Here is a 22,102-nt window from a genome sequence, read left to right as displayed (position 1 = left end):
ATTTCTCATTTTTGTTGATGTTATTAAATTAGGTTTGCGTAGCCCAACTTCTCTTGCTATTTCTCGCAAATAGTCACACGCTCGAATATGTGAAGTCTTAGTGTTCTGTCTCCCAAAGAAGTATGTATTTTGCTCATGAATGCCTGCCATTTCACGTTGATCACAGAGGATTTGCATTGCTTGTTTGCAGTCTTCAGGTATCATCGCAGCAACCTTCCTCCCCCTTATTCCGCGGGTATGAATCATGTCAAGCGTATTAAGCAGGTGTTTTTCCATCGCTGATAACGTTGTGTGTACTTCGTTCATTGAGTCTTTTTTTTCCAATCGGGTCTCTCAATGTAGGCAGACAACCTAGCAAGAGTAAACTTTACGTCAGTATCTCGGACACTTAGAACACATTTGCTTTGTTACCTAGAAATGCACTACATATTTTATGATCTTCCTCAAAGGCACATCAATAGATTCACGTCAATACGTGTATGAATAAGCTGTTTTCAGATATCGTGCTTTTCAACGCGCAAGATAAAAATTATGTCAAACGCTTCAGCTCCTGTACCGTCTGAGGCAAAGAACGTACATCTCTTCTGATTTCGCCATTATGTCGAAATGTGCATTTTTCCCTCTTTGCGAAAATAACTACTATCAAGTAATCTCCATATCAAAAATTATCATTAGCTGTGTCCGTAGTGGAAGGTAGTGTCAACATAAAATAACCGTTTACATTCCTTTCAACCCATATTTTAACATGTATTCTCTTGCTATCTTGCTTGATAAAGTTGACGGAAGTCAACATGAGCGACATATGACAAATGATTGATTGCTCGGTTGCGTGTTCTGATTAATCAACACTCTAATATAATCATTTTTCCCCTAAAAATTCAGTTTTCGATCCCACCATGATTTACCCAACCGGATTGTCAAAGGGTAATCTTATTACATTATGTCACTACGGTATATACTATAGATGCACTTTCAATCATATCCATGCAATGTTTGGAAGCTGTCCATTAACTACCAGTTATTATTGTTATGAAATAAATGAATATAAAATACAAATGAAATATCAATTTTGTGTTGCTTACTGGTCACGAAGTGCAATAGTACACAGTGTGTAACGTGTACTCCCTGGTAATGAAATAGTGGGCAATATGTCAATCATGTGTTGCTGCATATCTGCAGCAATAACCTGGTTTGCCGCAAATTTGCAGCAAACTGATTTAAGGGTTTGCAGGAGGGTCACAGCTAGCTGCAAACTTCTGCAACTCCTTCCTGCAAGCTATAGACTTGCTGCATATTTGCAGCAAACTTACGGCAAATTTGCAGTAGAAATAATTTTCGGTAAGGGTTGTACTGGCCTTGACTTTCTTAATTTCCACCGTAGCAAATAATTTCCATGTCTCAAAGAAAGGTCGATGCTTATAACCTCCTCACTGAAGCAGTTTTTGAGTGATAATGATGTGGGGTGGTCCAAGGCTAGCAACTTTCATAAGCGCAAATCTCTTTGGTCCAGAAGTTCATTCTGATGACAAATGCCATCACCAACATAAAATGAATATCCAGATGGGGCTTAGAGATGACAATGTTGAAGTTATAAAACACATCTTGTTTAGAAAGAAAGAAATCATCTCGAAGTACTGTATTAGCATCGGAATATGAAACTGCCATTGTTGGTCAACTCCGATATGTACAAGAAAAAGACTTGCTCATCGGGTTTTGTGGACTGCACCGTACCAATACCTAGATAATTTTAATGTAGAAGTTGGAGAAGGAGGACAACAAGGATTCAACATCATCATCAATGTCTTCCGAGATTGTAAAATTGGCACATATGGCAGAGCAGTGATCCTCAATCCACTACATCCAGACTTACCGAAAATTGCTATCTTGTCATGCTGACAATATGTAATCGGTTTGATACCTCCTTTGTGTACAGACAATGGCAAGCTGTACAGCGTATATATTCAGAAGTACTAAGAAGATTCTTTAGGACCACTGATCGGTCATTCATCTGATGGGGACCCTTGGCACAGAAAAATACTGCTTCAGCTGATGAAGTCATCTGATGACCAGATATGAACTGAATATGCTTACGTGTAGTATTGTGGACATAATCAAGTTGCGACTGTGATTAGTTGACTGAATTGGAAGATTAGAGAAACGAGTGTTGCAATAGTTTTGGTTGTTATTGTATATGGTGTTGCAAAACCTGGATCAGATTTAGATATACTGACTGTTGTCATCTTGATTATTAACACCAAATCTCAGTCTCGTATAATAAAAATCTTCATATTCATCCCAATGATCAATGATCAACCTGGCGATATGGTAGTTGTGTACTGTCCCATGTATAAAGAAATCCCACAAATCGGTCAAGTCACAGACAGGAGTACCAATGAGTTCACCCTTCATTGGTACCAAGGTTCCTGGACAACTGCATGGAAACCATCGTACCATTTCCAAGCAAGGAAACAGATGCCATATCAAGACCCCAGCCAATTGAAGCTGCCATTTTCTGGGGGTTCAAATTAAATGGCAGGAAAATGGGGTTCAAATTAAATGGCAGGAAAATGCTAAACAAAGAGACAAGGATAGTACTCAAGGACAAATATGACAATGTAATAGCAAACCTTGCAGAGTAATAGACCCTTTCCTCAATGTCACCGGAAATTTCCTTGTTCATGTCGCCTGTTTGACCTAGTTCCGCTGCAGTCGAAATAAATCCTCAGGAACGTTCGTCCACTTTCAACGTAGGATTAGTGTGTGCAAACTTTGCTCCTGTATTTCCGGCAATTTTCGCCATTTCATAGAAAAAAGCCTCTGCGTGAAAGTCATCACACTAATTTTGTAAAAGTTTCAGTGGTATTAGCTTGCAAAAATTTTTATAAGCTTATGGCAGTCCTAATGTTATACTAGTGTCATTTGGCAAGACCAAATGCTTTAAATTATGACAAAAGCTCAGATATTACGTTAACATGTTACAAATTTCAATTTGATTGAACCTCTGTAATAAGTTAGGCTATCAAACAGCACAACAACCATAGGTCTGGCTTGAGCTTGCCCCTTGCCAGTAACACAATGACCAATTGACAATTTTCAATGATATTTGACAGCAGTTTTCTTTCCTTGTTATCACTTAGTCTTTAATACAAAAAATTGTGCAACATACAGAAGTTTTGGCTTAACTTTAACTGTCTGAACCTGGTTCCTTTCTCTGGGGTGAGCAACTTACGTTTTGAGTCACAAGCCCCCATAGCCAAAATATTTACTAATAGCCGGCCAGCCAGTGACTCGTTACATGTTGTGAAGACCATTTTTTCACTGCCTGCTCTCAAACTGCAAAATATGAGGGAAAAACTTGTGTTTGCATGGAGATTTTTGCCTAAGTTAAAGACAGTCCTGTACTCAAAAATACAGCAAGATAACTACCGGTATCAGTTCTTTTTAGCATAGTGCATGACCATTCTTATGTGCATATCTGATATGACAATACTGTGATACTTTTATGATTCCTAACTACCTTCATGTGATATTTCGGTGACCTGTCTCTTGATGCCCCTGTATTAATTGTGGAAAAAGATGAAATTACCAGAAAAAATCACACATAATAGCATCGCCCACACTATATTTCAAATTGGTGTCAATCCCGATGCCATATCCGCCATAGTTGTCAATGCCAGTCCAGGTAAATCCAAGGCCGATCATTTTCTCTCTTGACACAAGTGATTTCGTCACTCACAGAATGGTCAAAATAATTTTTTTTTGAAAGAGTTATACTGATGACTGCAACAAATTTCACAGCAACATTGTTTTTATTTTGATCTTTGAAAGATTGGTTGCATAATTTTGTTGTTTATTCGAGATAGAGGCATTCTGTCTCTTGATATCCATCTATCAGTGTTTGAAATAGATGAGATTATAACAAAAAAACACACAAAATAGCATTGCATACACGTCGTTTCCAAGTGTTGATCTCGATATCATACATGCGATGGTTGCAAAAGCAAGTCCAGCTACCATATCACAACGGCAGATCATTTTTTGCTCACGTGTTTACACAAGTGAGCATATGTCGCAGTGATGTCTGTCTGTCTGTCTGTCTGTCTGTCTGTTGGTCCGATATCTCAAAAACAGCTCATCAGATCAGAATCAAATCTTGTACATATATTCAGTTAGTAAACGGCAAGAACTGATTAGTTTTTGGTGGGTGTTGGCTTGCATACTTTTAGCTCATTTGCATAATTAATGATTTTAGAAAAAATGGATATACATTAAAAACGACTCCACACAATTTGATGAGATTTGCTACAAATGTTGATCACACCAAGATATATCAGCAGTGGGAACCATTAAGGGGTGACATGAAAGATAAATGCTAATTTGCATATTTAATGAACTTTCCTAACTAGGGATACATGTCTGATTTGACTTGATCAAAATTAACCAGACTTGGTATGTATATTAAAGATACTATGATTTAATATTATTGGAAGTCATTAAGCATTTTTACTTCAGCCAATTCTGAATTTGCATATTTAATGAACTTTCCCAATTAGGGATATATATCTGAATTAACTTGAATTTAGTTGTTGAAACTTGCTATATACATCAAAGACACTGTGATATAACATTATTGAAAGTCAAAAGACATTTTTACTTCAGCCAACACCTAATTTGAATATTAAATGAATTTTCATAATTACGGATATTTATCTGAATTGACTCGATCAAAATTGATGAAACTTGCTATGTACATTAAAGACACTGTAATACAACATTATTGAAAGTCATTAAGCATTTTCTCTTCAGCCAATTCCTAATTTGCATATTTAATGATCTTTCCTATTTAGAGATATATGTCTGAATTGACTTGACCAAAGTTGACAAAATTTGCTACACATTTTTACTTAAGCCAATTCCTAATTTACATATTTAATGAACTTTGCTTATTAGGGATATATATCGGGATTTACTTGATCAAAGTTGGCAAAACATGCTATGTACATTGATGATTATACCAGGTAATAGGTTAAAACAATATTGAAAGTCATTTCACATTTTCATGTCAGCTAATTTATAATTTGCATATCTAATGAGCTTTCACAGCTCGGCATATATGGCTTGATGGACTTGGCCAACGGTAATTATACTTGCTATATAAAGTGGTGATACAATAAGAGCAGTCAAATAACTTTGATATTTTTAGTTCAGCTAATTACATATTTGTATACCTCATGACCTTTTAGAATTAATCGGCGGTGATTATTGTTCATTATGTTGATCATAATAATTTCAATGAAGTTGCAAACATGTGGCAAAGGTTCAAATTTACACATAACTTCAATATATAATGTAACACATGAGCATTTTCAGTTCATATCTGGTTCATGAAAATATATCACTTCAAAATTATTTTCTTTTCAATCACATTTTTCCTTATAAATTTCTTCATTTTAAGGAAAAACCTGATTTTCTCTTGGTTTTCGTAAAAGGGGAACTCTTTTTCGTTGTGTTATAGTTTATATTTTGTTATTGAACAGCATAATGATGAATCTGAGATGGGACTTTCTTTATACCCTCATTGTATTGATGTATTCAACTTGTTACAGATGTGATAAGATTCCGTATGGCAACCGAGATGACGGGTTTCAGATGTACCCAAAATCAGTAATACACGATTATGTTGAAATAACTGAAGAGTGCTTTGCAGACCGTGTGAAGTAGTTTTCAAAAAGATAAAAACAATGTTTCACTAAAGATTTCCTGTACAAGTTATCCTAGTATATCTCTAGGATGGATTATTTGATCAAACACCAAGAGTAAATAATTATATCTCTATGTTGTCTATGTATATATATATATGTTAAAGACTTATTTGATTCTTACGATAGCTAGTGTGATTGTTATAATAGTGAAATGTAAGCATTCTAATGGCCAAATGTCTGAGTGTTGAACTGTGAGCCTTCTTGTAACGAGAAAATGTTAAAATGTTAGCCTTCCAACAGCCAAATATGAGCCTTCTAATGGCCAAATGTGAGCCTTCAAACTACCAACAGTTAGCCTCTTTACAGCCCTATGAATCCTTTGGGTAGTATAAATTAGTTAGTCTCAAACTTGTGTATATACAGTACTGAAATTGCTCCACAAACATTGCCAATGGCTAATCAGCTGTCTGCATCAGCGTATTAATTGATTAAGTGTGTGTGTGTGTGTGTGACAGCTGTGGTGTTGACTTACGCAATTTATCCGCTGATACAGACAGCGGATTCCAGTTGCCTGGCAATGTTTGTGGAGCTTACAGTGATGTATACACATGTTTAACAGGACATATGGACTTGTAGTAATAAAGAAAGCAGTCAGACGGTTTGGCATTGAAATCTTTATTTGAAATATCACAGTTAAATTTAATAAAATCAAAGTAAACCGTTGCACAAAAAATCCATCCCTCCCCACCCTCCCCCAGGGGACTTTACAGCTGTGGCCTGTGCTACATACAGCCATCAGAAGATAATTTTTCAACATTTTCAAATGCCCATTGCTCAACCAAAACAACACAAATAGTACTCTCGGAAAACGAACAAAAGGAAACTGGTCTTTCTCAAAAGACACAAGCAAAGCCCTTTACTCGATCGTGAAAATGTTCTGCTCATTGTTGTTCCAATAGAATTTTAGAGCAATCCGGGACGAAAATGATAACGACTTTTAATTTCCAATGTTGAGTAAATTACAAGTTGAAGATGGGCCGTTTGAATTAAATATGGATTGGTATGAATACATTGTAGTCTGTTGTGTGCTATTTTTTAGGTGGCAGCATCCTGACAACCAATTATAGACAAGGATCGTGCCATGGATTATGGCTATAACTGAAAACTGAAGATTGGCTTATGGGTTATAATTGACGGTAGTGGTGATTCACGTCTCTCATTGGCTGACAGGGTCTTGCCGCAAGACAAAATGAAATTGGTGCATGTATAATTGAAGATGACAAATGATGGTAGAGCGGAATATTGCAGTGTATTAGTTGTTGCAAGCGAGTCTATTTCCAGGCCAGGATATTTGGCTGTGGGCAAATTTTGTATAGCATTGTAACATCTATTAGCAAATCCAAAAGTGAGTGAAAACTTGTGTAGATATTGTCTTCATACAACAGTGAAACATGACTTTAACAACTGCACACATTTGTCCACCCACACCTTGAAGTGTGGGCAAGTCTTCCTTCTGCTCAAATATTAGCTGCAATCATGGCGAACCACACAAAGGAGGAGATCGTTCACGTGAACAATGCCAAAGTTAAAGGTATTTTATCATCAGTATTAAGCTGAAAAATGGGCAAGTAGAAGTACTTGATATCATAGTAAACAAAAGGGACACAGTGGCCATACTGCCAACTGGTTTCGGCAAGTTCGATTTGTACATTTTGCCGCCCCTCATCCTCGATGAATTAGATTCACCTGGGGCTCCACACATGGCCATCATTATATGCCAGCTGAGAAGTATTATAGCAGAGCAGAAGTCTTCTCTATTGGGCAAAGCCAGGTTAACAGGAACCTCACAGATGGATGAAGCTACACATTAGGTATGTAGGTTCTCTTCAATTCTTAAGTCAGTCAAAAAGGTATTTACATAAAATTTGACATCAAATTTGTGAACTATTGCCTCTCCAGCTATTCCAAATATAATATGCTTCTCGATTAAATGATATCTTTATTCGGGACAAGCAAAACTTCACAAAGTGCGTATTTGAAATAGAAGAAGCGAACTGTGTTGCTAATGGGTCATTATATATATATATATATATATATATATATATATATATATATATATAGACCCATTAGCAACACAGTTCACTTCTTCTATTTCAAATGCGATGTCTAGTTTTTATAGGTCAGAGAGTGTTTCTCCAAACATGTGCCCTTTGTATGGAGTATAATATACCTACTCACAGCATACCAAGTATACAAACATATACATATATTATTGCTTTTGCCTCTGTTTCAAGGTATGCTGTGAGTGGGTATATTATACTCCATACAAAGGGTGCATGTTTGGAGAAACACTCTCTGACCTATAAAAACTAGACATCGGTATCGGATAATAATGCAGACAAGAAGAGTTATTCGTATGTTTTAAAACATACATTAAACAAGCAAAATATTCATTTCCGGACCGAATCTAAGCTGTTTGTTCTCCGTGTTCTATGCACTTTTGCACATCACAATGCATGTGGTTGCATTGGTACTGTTGTTCAAATTTTTAAAATACCGTTATTCAAAAGGAGAAAATATATTTTTTCACTACAAATATGAAAATATTTCAGTAAAAAAACTTCGTATATCTCTTTGGATATCAAGTTTGTTTTTTACATGCAAATACTTTTCATTTGAAAATCAATCGATAGTTTAGAAGTTTAAAAGTGTGTTTAGAACAGTTAATTAATTTGGTAATTTTACATTGCATTTATACAAATTGCTTACCTGTGTAAATTATGCAAATTTAGGGATACAGCCTTACTTGATAGTTCAATATTGTCAGTTTTCTTGAATTAGAGATAATAAGCTTTAAAATGACGTATGATGAGGCTGTATTATTTGGCTGTATGTGATGAAATATTTATAATATTGTTATTCAAAAGGGGAAAATATTTTTTCAATATAAATCTGAAATATTTATAGTGAAACAAATTTAAACATCGTTCGATATTCATTTCGTACTCTTCAAGCAAATACCTTTCATTTGATATATCACTCGATAGTTGAAAGTATAGTTAACAGTGAATTTTCTAATTTTATATCGCACTTATGCAAATTGGGTACCCATGTGAATTATGCAAATTAGGGGTATGGCCCTAATTGGCAGCTCCACATCATCAATATTCTTTAAATAGAGACAATAAGCTTTAAAATGACGTATGATGTGGCCGTAAGTAAGGTGGGTACATTAAACTCCTGAATTAAGGCCCTTTTTGTGGATTCGCCACTCGCCTAGGGTAACTGCATCACGAGTAAAAGCAGTCTGTCATACGTCATCAACAAACATATCTCAGAGTTTAATAAAGGGGATTTGTTATCCTGATACCAACAAAATAAATACAAATGCAACTCGTTGGGGTTGTGACCATGAAAGTGAAGCTAAGCTAAGGTAAAGTATATTGAATTCATGAAGGAAAGTCAATAAGAATTTCTCCATAAGGGATAGTGGGTTGATTATCAATCCAGTTTCCATTTATGGGTGTTTCTCCTGATGGAATTGCTACTTGTGATTGTTGTGGTGAGGTATGTGTGGAAATTAATTGCTCCTATTGTATCAGAAATGAAAAGGTTGATCATGCAACTTGTGCTGTCTAGAAGTGTTTGAGACAAAGTTGAGGTTAAAGAGAACACGCCAATATTTCTATCAAGTTCGGTGTCAACTACTTCTTAGTGGTATGGAGTTTTGTGATTTTATTTTGTGGACATATTGTCCATTTGCATATAGAGAGAATAGTCAAGGATGATGAATTCTGTAAAAATTTTGCAATTAAATCACTTTTTTCTTTAAAAGTTATATTTTTCCAGAATTGGTTGGTAAGCGTTATTCGAGGCCACTCTCAGTTATTGAGTAATCTAGAAATTCTGTGGTTGTTGAGTCACACGTTAGTTAATTGTACCAGTTGATGTTTATATATTTATCAGACTACACACAGTGTTATAGTTTTAAATGTTATTTATTCCAACGAATAAAGGTGATATGGCGCATATGCACGCAGCGCCTAGCCACCCGGGTGGCCATGTTCACGCTCGCGTTACGTGTGACCAGGTTCGCTCCGCTCACAGGTGCCCCCTGCGGGAGCCAGGGACTTGCGTTTTGTAGTTTATGGGTTCATGGGTTTAAAGTGCGCATTTGAAATAGAAGAAGCGAACTGTGTTGCTTATGGGTCATATATATATATATATATATATATATATATATATATATATATATATATATATTATGTGTGTGTGTGCTAATATGTGTGTGTGTGTGTGTGTGTGTATTAACCACCTCTCCCCATTATATAATTTACAGATTTACGACAAGCCCAGTATTCACATGTGTTCTTGGCCCCCGAAGAGGTTTTTCAGGACGCCACCACTTTAGTAGCCCTGCAGTCATTATCTGACAGGGTGTGCATGTTAGCTGTAGATGAGGCTCATATCACCTTTAACTGGTAGGTGCACAAATTAATATTGTACTGCACACTTAGTGCAATATGCTGCTGACACTATAAAATGTCAATGAAGTGTGCTGTCAGTGGATATACGTACCCTTACCGAAATTTAAAGCCCTTGCAAACTGTTACTGCAAATTTGCCCCAAGCTTCGCGGTAAATTTGTGGCAAACTGTTTGCTGCAAATATGCGGGTGGTTCATTTTTCAGATGCATATTAGGTTTCTTGTGAACTTGCTGCAAATATGCAGCAAACTCCCTGCCACAACTTTGCAGCAAATTTGCGGCACAATCCTTGCAGCAACTTCTGGCAAATTAATTTGAATGTTACTGAAAATTTGCCACAAACTCCATACAGCACATTATTTTGCATGTTACTGCAAATTTGCTCCATATTACACATGCAAAATTCCCTTCAAAAGTTGGTATAATTCCAAAATACTCAGCTGTGGAATAAACTTTAAAAGTGTTTAAATTTACCAATTTCAGTAATAGTAAGAAAACTAAATACATTATAGCAACACAATTAAGTGGCAGCAAAATTTCTTGTACGTACCACAAGTTTCAAATTTTTATCTTCTCTAAAAATATAATAAGTTCAGTTCAGATATGTACACACAGAAGTTGTAAAATCACTTGTTGTAGACATGGCCAATGTCAGTGACATGGTTGAGAATGAAAACATGACAAATCTTAAGGCAGCTAGACTGGACAGCACAAGATTTGTTTTATCCAACTAAGCTCTGAAATACCAGTTTCACGAGAAACAATGGTCAGCGCAAATAGTTATTATTTAATAAAAAGACAAAGAGAAAAAAAGTTAAATTCAAATTGTGGTACAATTTATTTTGTATGCCATGTTCATTTCATGCCACATAAGTATCTTCAAGATATTTTCTTCTGACTTGAGAAGTTTCAGGTAACATTTACATTACTGTCAAAGGCTGCGATTTGGCTTTCTGTTCTCTGAATTTCTTGTCCCTTTAGAGTACCAGCAATGCATTCTGAAAAATACAAATTGTTCAGGGAAGAGTGTAAGTCTTTTACCGTTTGACCAAAAATTGTAAATTTCATGAAAGAAATCAATAATTATTCGAAAATGAGACAAAATCAAGTTGAAAAATGGAAGCAGAAAAATGCATAATATTCATGATCGTTATTAAAATTAATAATGATTAAAATGTCCAACAACGGACAACTCGCTGTATGTTGTTTACATACAAAACGGCGACAATCTGCAAAAATCTCAGCACTTACTGTAAGTAATTATATACTTAAAGCTATACTGACCCAATAATATTTCGAAGGCATGATTACACTTACCAGTAGTTTTCGTGGTCACTTACAATTGTAGCCCTTTCTTTCATTGCAGGGGCCAAACATTCCGGCCATCATACAGCCAGTGTGGTGATCTGCGCAGTTATTTTACGTTGGCACCCACTTTAATTCTGACAGCAACTTGCACAGAAACCATCAAAGAGGGAAAATTTAAGTCCCTCTATCTAACAGAAACGGATACCGTGGTTGTTGCTGTGCCTCCTGACAGGTAATAACATTTATGCTTGTGAACAAAGAATACAGGAGGGGATTTGGGTACAGACAGTTGGGATATTCAACAGGCAACCAACTTTGTCTGTGGAGTTTGGACTTGGCATAAATCATTATTGGCAGGGGCCAGGGAGGGCTCTTCCATACGAAGAGCTTACTTTATTATGCAAGTCACAGGCCTGATGCACCCGTTGCATCAATGTCATTCCACAGCTACCTAGACACCAATGATTATAACGAAATGGACAAGCGGGGACTGTGTATAGTATTCAACATGCAAATACTTTTCATTTGATATATCACTCGATAGTTTAAAAGTATATTGTGAGTAGTGAATAATAAATATCTAATATTATATCGCATTTTGACATGTTTAAAAGTATATTGTGAGTAGTAAATAATAAATATCTAATATTATATCCCATTTTGACATGTGATATAATGACAATAAAGTCAAGTTTAACTTTAAAGACAAATGTAAACTTGGAAACCCCCCATTTTCACACTAAATTGAATGTTTGAGTGTTGTAGTTTGGACTGTCCAGGGTACATTATTACCAACTTTTTGGCCTAGAGCCACCCCCTCAGCAGCCTGATTGTCGACAGCATGTCATCCTTGTGGAAGCATATTGTACTTATCCGTGTAATACCTCCATGATGGAATTCACCCTACATTACTGCCAATATTGATAAGTCAACACTAACAAAACCAAGTGAAACTATACATTTTAGGCGGTGGTTCGTTCTATGCAACAACATGGAAATGACACTATTGTTTGCTTATACAGACCCAATATATATCTCCAAATCCAAAAGAAAACCAGCCTAAAATAGGGTTGTGAATTGTCCTGGTACGTCAACCGATTGAAGGAAGATACGTCAAGCACACCAAAAGCTATTATATATGTCAGGTATGTATGTATATATGTATTTATGTATGTATGTATCTATCTATCTGTGTGTGTGTATGTAGAGAAAAAAGTAAAAAAATATTTCGTGTCACTTTTGAAGTACAGAATTGTTTAAAATGAATACATGTTCAGTACTGATGTTTCATACGCAGAAAAAATGACAAATTTTAATGTACTAGCTGCTATAATATTTACTTTTTACAAATAAATTAATTTGCATAGGCAAATGGCAAGTTTTGATCATGTTACCTTCATTTGACAATGTTCCCATACCAAGTCTTACGCAATTTGATTAAACCAACAAGTTGGCCAAATTTTAATAAAATCTGTCGATGTATGTTGAAATAACACTCTTTTCTTCAATTTCAGCATTCCTAGTACAGATAGGCTAAATACCTTCACATACATGAAACAGTGATTTCATTGTTAAAATTTCCTTCAATCTTGATATACAGGAGTCTCAGCCAATTGCAACTTGTAAAAGCTGTCAAAGATATGATAGGTGAAGTCAGCCTTCAACACCCCTACTATGGACCACCATCAGTGACATTGAGTGCCATGTACCACAGCTCATTGGAAGCCCTAGACCAAGAACGAGTGCTGGCAGAGTTTTCAAAGCCACATTCTACCATCCGCTGCCTCATTTCAACTGTAGCGTTTGGAATGGGCATAAACATTCCAGATATTGAACTCATAGCACATATTGGGATTGGGGGCACCTACCAAACCAAACCTATAAGTCCACCCCCCCACCCCCCGGACGTTATCCGTGGGGACTAAAACGGTGGTTCGTTCTATGCAACAACATGGAAATGACACTATTGTTTGCTTATACAGACCCAATATATATCTCCAAATCCAAAAGAAAACCGGCCTAAAATTGGGTTGTGAATTGTCCTGGTACGTCAACCGATTGAAGGAAGATTCTTCAAGCACACCAAAAGCCATTATATATGTCAGGTATGTATGTATCTATATATGTATGTATGTATGTATCTATCTATCTATGTGTGTGTGTGTGTATGTATGTAGAGAAAAAAGTAAAAAAATATTTCGTGTCACTTTTGAAGTACAGAATTGTTTAAAATGAATGTTCAGTACTGATGTTTCATACGCAGAAAAAATGACAAATTTTAATGTACTAGCGGCTATAATATTTACTTTTTACCAATAAATTAATTTGCATAGGAAAATGGCAAGTTTTGATCATGTTATCTTCATTTGACAATGTTCCCATACCAAATCTTACGCAATTTGATTAAACCAACAAGTTGGCCAAATTTTAATAAAATCTGTCGATGTATGTTGAAACGGCACTCTTTTCTTCAATTTGAGCATTCCTGGTACAGAGAGGCTTACCTTCACATACATGAAACAGTGATTTCATTGTTACAATTTCCTTCAATCTTGATATACAGGAGTCTCAGCCAACTCGTAAAAGCTGTCAAAGATATGATGGGTGAAGTCAGCCTTCAACACCCCTACTGTGGACCACCATCAGTGACATCGTGTGCCATGTACCACAGCTCATTGGAAGCCTACGACCAAGAACGAGTGCTGGCAGAGTTTTCAAAGCCACATTCTACCATCCGCTGCCTCATTTCCACCATAGCGTTTGGAATGGGCATAAACATTCCAGATATTGAACTCATAGCACATTGGGGCCCCTACAAAACCAAACCTACAAGTCCCCCCCCCCCTGACAGTGTTTGTGGGGACTAAAAAGTTGTAAATGGTTCAAACACTTACCTTCATACACTTACTGCAATCTCATGGTCACTGCATGTATCTCATTATGTAAAAATTGTAAATATCTATGGGTGAACCATTTGATATCCTCGGAGTCTGTAAAATTTTCACAAAAAAAATAGATTCTCACCAGTGAAAATGGAAATTATCACCAAGCACTATATATGATATGATGGTAATTTGTACAGCGAGAATCAACCAGACTCATTCACTGGTGAGAATCAACCAGACTCATTGTTAACTGTTGAGAATTGACCACATTGATTCACACCACTGAACAACAAGTCTGGCTGATTCTCACCAGTGAAATGTGAGTCTGGTTGATTCTCTCAGTAAAAATTACCATCCTCCCCTTACAAAATATCCTATACCAGTCCTATAGGGTAGAGGCATGTAGGGTCTTATAGGACATCAGGCAGTAGTAGTCTTACAGGATTTTGGAACGCAGTCTTACAGGAACCCTATAGCGAGCCCTATAGGGGGTCTTATAGGGAACCCTATAGGGGGTCTTATAGGGGCCCTATAGGGGGTCTTATAGGGAACCCTATAGTGGTCTTACAGGGAGCCCTATAGGGGGTCTTATAGGGAACCCTATAGGGGTCTTGTAGGGAGCCCTATAGGGTACAGAATATGCTTTACATATTGTTATCATACTTTCTAAGAGATTGAACTCGCACAAGGCAAACAAACTTCTGTAAAAGAGTGCAGAAATTTTGTTAAGTAAGGAATAACTCCTGATTTTGCTATTGGTACCAAATGCAATGAATAACTGCAAAACTCACAAAAAGTCAGTCAACTTACAAAACAAGTAATTATAAACATGTAGTTTATTTCTAAAGGAATTAAGATTAACAATCAATCAGAACAGAAATCAATGCAACATACAGGGACTACAAAATAAAAGCAACCTACACATATGAATGCAAGGCCTACCTTTGACTTGTCACCTCAGCCAAGTGCATTATTAACTGAATAGATGTGTATCTTAACTCACGTAATTAAAAGGTCAGTTCAGTTGATGCTGCAATGTCGATTCTTACAGTTGAGACATATTAGTGAGCTCCCTTCTCCATAACACTGTTACAATCTTGGTAATGGACCTTGGATCATAATGTTCCATGCATTTTGGAGTTGAACTTAGTACTTAAGAGCCATGCATGTTCACTGGTGCACTGCCTCAAGTGCAAATGAATAATGCGTGGCTGTACTATTATGTAATCAGCCATTGTAAATGCAGGAAACTATTTACATAACAAAGCCAAGGCACAGGTCAGCTCACGTGACCTTGGATCTAACAAAGAGGGTCTTTGTCTGTGTACAGCCATGACATGTACAAACGGCAAAAGGAATATGGTATGTTCCTGGCATGTGTGTGTAAATAGAAAAAATAGCTTTTGAGAAAGGGAATGTGTGAAATTCTACAGACTATTTTCGTTAGGGAATAATTATAATTATAAACATTACTCAAACATTACTTGTTCAGTTTTACAGTCCTAAAAGTCAGGCAGAATCATCTTGTAGGGTGTCCTATATGGCACAAATATGAGCCTATAGGACTAGTACGAACCCATAAGACATGACACATAAATCCTACAGCACAGGCGTTGTCCTAGAGGACGAGTGCTATAGGATGGAGGTAGCCCTATAGGACTCCTGCAGGGATCCTTGGGTCCTACAGGGATCCTGTAGGACTTTTTTGTAAGGGTCATAAGTGATTGGTTACACTTTCCATTCTCACCGGTGAGAATTCACCAAGGAGTGCACTTCTCACAGTTCACTGGTGAGAATGACAAGAGATTCTCATTATAATTACAAGAAAGCGTTACTTTCTGCTCAAGTCTCGCAATTTTTTTCCTGCAGTGATTGTCTATACCCTATGGGCGATGGGTCAATCACTTTCTCTATACAAATCTGTACCGCACTTAATTTCAAGACTTTGCCACTTTCAGGGAGCCATACATCGTCTGCTCAGATTAGGCGTTGATTCAAGGTTTTGATGTGTTTATTGCTAAAACCCAAATAGAATATGTGCGTTTTACTTGAAATATAAAGAACAAACCCAAGGAATTGGTGTGACACACATCTGCATCAGAAAAGTGATCGATCCAGTAGGGTTATGGACATTGTCTAAATTTACTGAGTGACCAATCCTGCTACAATCATTGCACAGCTATATTTTAAGAACTCTGCACTCTGTACTCTGCAATGAGAACATGAATTTGCATGAAAGTAAAGTTTACAGTCAATGCTTGAGCATGTGTTTCCCAGCAGAATAAAACACAAGTAAGGATGGGCCAGTATGAACACCAGGCGATGTACAATGAAGATTTCAATGGCAACATGATGATATAATTACGAGCAAAGGATGATGGGAAATCTACAACTTTTACACAACCTTTGAGGAGTGAAAATGAGGAGTTAGCATTGAGCATACAAAGTTTAATGCACAACTTTGTTAAACCTTGTTGCAAGTGTGCATTACTAAACTTTCAACCAAGCTTTTAACAGTTTCATGTTAAGCTTGGCTGCCAAGCTTGCCAGACAAAGCTCCCACAAGCTTTAACTGAGTTTAAACACCGTTTTTATCTCCAACCCTGGTTGCAAGATTGGACATGAACCTTGAGCTAATCTTGCCCCTAGCTGATATAAATCATAAGGGCATATGTAAGTTTAGAAAAGGTATATGTACACTGATGATCAGAATTTGAAATGTGGCGTGTCACGAGCCATCTTGAATAAAGATTTAAAGTTGTGCTACAATCTTCATTTTGGTGTATCAGTTTCAGTAACTGAAAGCATAACGATCCTGGGAATGTTTATCCTTGCAATTTTACATATGTTGACCAATCAAGCAGGCAGAACATTTTACTCAATTGTGTGAAATGAACTGGTCAGATGAAGTGTCGGCGCATGCACTAAGAACTCTGCATAACAATAAGAAGAATGTTGTGAAACTGAACAAATATCTTAAGAATATAGAAGTGAGTGAAGCAGGTAACTTGACAAAAGACAAAAAGCAAGTTGGTGCATGGATGCTATTGAATGAAACTGTCCCCATGAAAGTAATTCTCTTCAATCAAAGACGACAAGGTGAAGCATCACGCGGCGCCAGGAAACCAGGCCATTTAACATCCACAGGTTTGCGGAAGAACATGGCAACCATATCTCAAATAATGAACTTGAAGAACAATGAGATGGACATGTTGGCTAACTTCCTTGGTCATGATATACGAATACATCGAGAGTACTACAGATTGCCTCAAGACACACTGCAGATGGCAAAGGTATCAAAGCTGCTCATTGCTGTGCAGAATGGCATATAAAAGGAAGGTGCAAGCCTGGATGAAGTAGACTTGGAGAAAGGTCAATTTGTTTTGTACAAGACTTAGCATGTTATTAATCCTATAACCTATACACATAAAGGGTTTTGCATGTGATGGTTTAGTCCATTGATAGGGCACTCTACCACTACTAGTTAAAATGAAATAGAGGACTCATGGTTATATACCGGTACACAGGTATCAGATACACCTGGGTGCCTCTTGAAATGCAGAAACAGTTAACCAAAGAAAGAATTTATTTTTAGCTCACATTTTGGTATAGTAGTGTAAGCTCATTATACTTGTTTTCATGTGTAATAATTCACTTTACTACCTTACATTTCTTCTTCACCGCTGATCTTAATGGATTTCGAACTACATAAATATAGCAGACATTTTCAATGTTTTTTTCCCAGAAATACTTCAGAAATTAGTTTGGGGTTATCTTTATAGAAATTCGTTTAAGTTTAAACGTCAAATCTGAAGTTTTGGATCATTTTCTTTTCCATTTTTGGTCAAAAACGTATCAGAACCCACTAGTCCAATTGCTTTGAAATTTGGTGTGCAGGTGCCTACGGCAGTGGTACTTTTATATTTTTTTCCTTTGCATACTTCAATACGCTTGCAGAATTTATTGTGTGTACCTGATATGATCTGAAAATGCTCACGTGTTTCATTATATATTGCAGTTATGTGTAAATTTGAACCTTTGCCACATGTTTGCAACTTCATTGAAAGTATTATGATCAACATAATGAACAATAATCACCGCCGATTAATTCTAAAAGGTCATGAAGTATACAAATATGTAATTAGCTGAAATAAAAATATTAAAGTTCTTTGACTGCTGTCATTGTATCACCATTTTATATAGCAAGTGTAATTACCGTTGGCCAAGTCCTTCAAGCCATATATGCCGAGCTGTGAAAGCTCATTAGATATGCAAATTATAAATTAGCTGACATGAAAATGTGAAATGACTTTCGATATTGTTTTAACCAGGTATAATCATCAATGTACATAGCATGTTTTGCCAACTTTGATCAAGTAAATCCCAGTATATATCCCTAATAAGCAAAGTTCATTAAATATGTAAATTAGGAATTGGCTTAAGTAAAAATGCTTAATGATTGTCAATAATGTTGTATCATGGTATCTGCAATATGTGTAGCAAGTTTTGTCAACTTTGGTCAAGTCAATTCAGATATATATTTCTAATTAGGAAAGTTCATTAAATATGCAAATTAGGAATAGTCTGAAGAGAAAATGCTTAATGACTTTCAATAATATTGTATTATAGTGTCTTTAATGTACATAGCAAGTTTCATCAATTTTGATCAAGTCAATTTAGATAAATATCCCTAATTATGAAAATTCACTTAATATGCAAATTAGGAATTGGCTGAAGTAAAAATGTCTTTTGACTTTCAATAATGTTATATCACAGTATCTTTGATATATATAGCAAGTTTCAACAACTACAATCAAGTTAATTCAGATATATATCCCTAATTGGGAAATTTCATTAAATATGCAAATTCGGAATTGGCTGAAGTAAAAATGCTTAAAGACTTTCAACAATGTTGTATCATACTAGCTCCAAATACATGTAGCAAGTTTGCTCAAGGCCGGTCCAGTTAATTCAAATATATATCCCTAATTAGCAAAGTTCATTAAATGTGCAAATTAGGAATTGGCTAAAGTTAAAACGCTTAATGACTTTCAATAATGTTAAATAATAGTATCTTTAATATACATACCAAGTTTGGTCAATTTTGATCGAGTCAAATCAGACATATATCCCTAATTAGGAAAGTTCATTAAATATGCAAATTAGCAACTATCTTTCATGTAACCCTTCAATGGTTCCCACTGCTGATATATCTTGGTGTGATCAACATTTGTAGCAAATCTCATCAAATTGTGTGTAGTCGTTTTTAATGTATATCCGTTTTTTTCTAAAATCATTAATTATGCAAATGTGTAAAACGTATGCAAGCCACACCCACCAAAAACTAATCAGTTCTTGCCATTTGCTAACCAAATTTATGTACCAGATTTGATTATGATCTGTCTAGCTGTTTTTGAGATATCAGACCAACAGACAGACAGACAGACAGACAGACATCGCTACAACATATGCTCACGTGTGTAAACACGTGAGCAAAAAATGTAACAAAATATGGGGACTTTCTGGTTGTTAGCAAACACAGGGATTTTTAAACTCGTCACACATCTTGTTTGATCCTCAGGTGCATTAGAAAATGACAACGCAGTTGCAAGTGATGTATGGAGGCATGGGAAGTAGGTGTATGTATTATAGATACTAGTCTTTCCACAAACACAGGTACTAGGAGACGTACAAGATTGAACATTCAGTGAAACAATTTATGATCTCTACCCTTTTATTAGCTAACGTGTTAAAAGCACGTGGGCTTATGTCATAGCGATGTCTGTCTGCTGTCTGTCTGTGTTTTTGTGACTGTCTGTCTGTTTACAAGATAACTCAAAAATGCCTGAACAGATTCAAGTCAGACTTGGTACACAGGTGCCATATACTGCTTGCAAGAATTGACTACATTTTGGTTAGTGTGGCTTGCATATTAACGAAGTTATGCAATATCATTTTTTTCTGTACAGTGGTTTCTCTATGGAGACAGTAATGACAGTGTAGACATATATCAAGAACACTTGACAAATACTACACAAAATTTCATAAAACTTTTCACAGATGACTTAGAACATTAGGATGATACTGTAAGGGCCATGTCAATTATCTGCTCATTTGCATATTTAATGAACTTTTGTTATTAGTGTCATAACTCTGAAATTCCTGCACCAAACTTGATATGTGCAACAAATATTTATCTGATATATATCTAATTATACTCAGAAGCATTTGGCAGTGTCAAGTTAATAAATAGCTAATTTGCATATTTTATGAAGTTTTGTAATTAGTCATATTGGCTGATAATGCACACAGCTTACAGTAGTAATTGTCAGTGTTGATCCCAGTCATTTATTTCAAGCATGACATGATTTCAGAGAGGAAGTCATGTCATTCCTACAATTAAGGTGGCTGGAAAGGGTATTTTTAACCCAAACTCCTTATAAATACATTTGTTGAATTTCAACAGTAAAAATAAAGATATAATTGCTATAAACATTTTCTGAGTATGTCTACTATATATTGTACCTATGAGAAATGATATTTGCTTACACAATGTATTCATTGATATGGAATTTGAGCCTTTTAAATATTAAAGCCCCAGTATTTGTAACTTTTAACCTTTTTTTATGTTCGAAATTACATATTATTCTCTTACATCCATCGTGAAATGTTGTTCAGTAAAGAAATAAGCCAAATTTGTGCTCCTGTAGTGACATACAAACGCTAAATATTGCCCGATCGAGTTGGATTGCCGCGCGGGTTTGTTGACAACTTGTAGGCTGTGCACGTGATCGAGAACGCCGATACTGATGACATCATCGAGCCTGCAACATTCCTGGGGCCTTGCCATGCCACGCCACACTGCCTGGGTAATCGCCCATGGTCGCCGGCTGAATGACCTGCGAATGGTTTTATTTTGTTCTTCTCCGTTCAAATACGTACTGCTACTGTATTTCAGAGGATACAGAACTTTGGCAGAGGAGGCTGACATTCTATTCTGGTACAGTGTGCGTTATATACGGATTATTCAAACTGCAGTCGGCAGTGCACCGATGCGCACCCTGCTGGCAGTTGGTTACTCAGAACTCCGGGTACCGATGTAAAATCAAGACGACACTATATACACTTGGCTCACTTCTGTAGGCAAATACCTATCAAAATTGAGTAACTTGAAGTAATAAATTTCAGCTGATTGTCGCTTTAGCGGCAAGGTGATTGCGAAATCGAAGCAACATAGTTTGGCAATGTATGGTAAGCAGTCGAATGCAGTGAACGCGATGGCCTTTGGCGGCAAGTAAGGGAACCGTCAGTATTTACGGCCTGGGGGTCATTAAAAAATTGAAAGTTATAAGGGGGTGCTCAAAATGTTTTTTCTTTGTCTTACTCTGTCCTCAATGAAATAATGATATATTTTACTCTGATACATATTAAATGAAAAGAAAATAAATACTCTAACAGTACAAATAAATATCAACTAGATGAAGGAAGGCAAAAAACTACAAGTAGGTGCTACTACTAGCAATACTTTTTATGAAAGAGAAGATAGTGACGATGAGAATGATATCGTTGTTCATGTACGCAATGGCACCAGCGACAGTAAAGATGAGGATCAACAGTGGTGATGATGATGTCACACAGTAGTTTTCTGTAGTTGTTATCAGAGGTGGAAGGAGAGGCTAGGTCATGGAGAAATGTTCTCGACAGATATCACTGTAAGTGCA

This window comes from Ptychodera flava, assembly GCF_041260155.1.
Source record: "Ptychodera flava strain L36383 chromosome 3 unlocalized genomic scaffold, AS_Pfla_20210202 Scaffold_26__1_contigs__length_13983176_pilon, whole genome shotgun sequence".
NCBI classification, from domain to species: Eukaryota; Metazoa; Hemichordata; class Enteropneusta; family Ptychoderidae; genus Ptychodera; species Ptychodera flava.
The sequence above is the reverse complement of the archived record's forward strand: the minus strand, read 5'-3'. Positions refer to the sequence as shown.